The 1,945-nt window shown below is 55.3% G+C and overlaps 1 long non-coding RNA gene across 3 annotated transcripts in view; it reads left to right on the top strand.

The window, feature by feature from the left end:
* Positions 1-162: 162 nt before the first annotated feature.
* Positions 163-1,945, top strand: part of LOC106895218 — a 27,032-nt gene continuing 25,249 nt past the window's right edge. For all 3 annotated transcript variants that reach the window (XR_001413392.1, XR_001413391.1, XR_001413390.1), the window contains exon 1: positions 163-303. This is a non-coding gene — a long non-coding RNA (uncharacterized LOC106895218). The remainder of the gene's footprint in view (positions 304-1,945) is intronic.

The raw sequence follows: 1,945 nt of genomic DNA, 5'->3' as shown, positions 1-1,945 counted from the left end.
CCCCCCCCGCCCCCCCCCGCCCGCCATTCCCCGCCACGCCAGCTCCCCCGGCCCCTGCCCAGGCCGCGGCCTCCTCCGCCGCGCCGCCGGGAGGAGGTGCCCGAAGGGGTGGGTGTCTCCTCCTGGCCCAGCCCCACGCAGCGACGGCGGGGCGGGGGAGAGGGCGGCTCCGAGGGAGCGGGGCGGGGGCGCCCGGAGCAGCCCGGCCCCCACCGGCAGGGTCGTAGCCCCTGAGGCGGCCGCTCTTCGACCTCGTGCCTCCGTCTGTCTGCTCGCGTTGTGGAGGAGCCCACCTTCAGACAGGTACGGTGGTGTCACCCGTGGGGGCGGGAAGCCGTGAGGGGACGGCGGTGGGTGTGAGGCGGTGGGTGTGAGGAGGCGGAGATGGGGCCTGGGAGCGCGGTGGGTGTGCGCCGGCGGTGGGGCCGAAAGGTGCCCGGGCACCGGTGTGGGGAGCGCGGCGGGGAAGGGTGGTGTGGGGCCGGCCCGCCCGGGGGAGAGCGCGGAGAGGCCTGTGAGGGGCAGGGGTCCCCGCTGGTGAGACCCCACCTGGGGTGCTGCGTCCGGTTCTGGGGTCCCCAGCGTAAGAAGGACATGGACCTGTTGGAGAGGGTCCAGAGGAGGGCCGTGATGATGACCAGAGGGATGGAGCACCTCTGCTGGAAGACAGGCTGAGAGAGCTGGGGTTGTTCAGCCTGGAGAAGGCTCCAGGGAGACCTTAGAGCCCCTTCCAGTGTATGAAGGGGGCCTACAAGGAAGCTGGAGAGGTTTCTTTTTACAGGTGCATGTAGAGATAGGACAAGTCATAATGGCTTCAAACTGGAAGAGGGTAGATTTGGATTAGATAACAGGAAATTTTTCGCTATGAGGGTGGTTGGAACTAGATGATCTTTAAGATCCCTTCCAACCTAAACCATTCTATGATGGCAGTGGGGACTTGGCTTGGCCGTGGGGCTGAAACAGGTGGTAGCAGAAACCCACAGAAGCATGGGCTTTGTTCCCCGTACTGCTGGCTGGCAGGTGGGTAGAGCCTCACCTGGGGTGTTTAAACTGATTTAACAGCTGTGTGTCTTCTTACTCCTGTGCCTCGTTAAACTGATTTAACAGCTGTGTGTCGTCTTACTCCTGCACCTCGTCTCTCCTCAGCTGTGTCATGGTGTGCAAAGGAGAGACAGGAGGAGAGGGATAGCTTGTTTCAGCACTCAGGATAAAAAGAGAAACAAAAAAAAATACAGAGGAAAAAATAATGCTTCTGTCTTTGCAAGCACCCCTATTATTTGCTTCTTTTATCATGGATACTTGTATTTGCGCCATACGTTTATCTTATGAAATCAGCTCTTCAGTATTGCTCGGTTTCCTTTAAACGTGCCCTGTACCTGTGATTTGTCCATGACGTGATAGCAGGGATGGAGATCCAATGGCTTCCGCTAGAAAAGGAGTTGTTTTGCAATGTCTATCACATTAATCTGTTCAGTGCTTTGTTCGATTGCTTGGAGCCTCCAATTAGAGAGATGAAGATACCATAGTGAAGTAAGGGTTTGGTTTTTGGTGGGTTTTTTGATGCTGCATTGAAGTACAGAAAACCTTGATTCAGCCTGCCTCCAGAGGCAGTTCTCTGGGCAGTAACTGCACCAATAATACGTAAAAATGAAGTGGTAGTTGCGGATTAGACTGCTTCATCTGGCCTGTAATCAGACTGTACCTCCGTCTTGTGCTGAAAAACGAATGGCTTGTTCTGTTCTGGGTGGGGAGGGGTGGCTAGTGGGGCAAACTAAGAGCTTGTCTGTCCCTGCAATTCTTCTACAAATCACAGAATCTTAGTGGCTGGAAGGGACCTCCGAGATCATCGAGTCCAACCACATAAAAAAAAAAAAAAAACCAACCAAAAAAACCCCAAACAAACAAACAAACAAACATCAAACAAAAAAAAAACCACAACAACCAC

The sequence above is a fragment of the Calidris pugnax genome, unplaced genomic scaffold, assembly GCF_001431845.1.
Source record: "Calidris pugnax isolate Ruff unplaced genomic scaffold, ASM143184v1 scaffold103, whole genome shotgun sequence".
NCBI lineage: Eukaryota > Metazoa > Chordata > Aves > Charadriiformes > Scolopacidae > Calidris > Calidris pugnax.
Note: the sequence above shows the minus strand (reverse complement) of the source record. Positions and strands in the feature narration are given on the sequence as shown.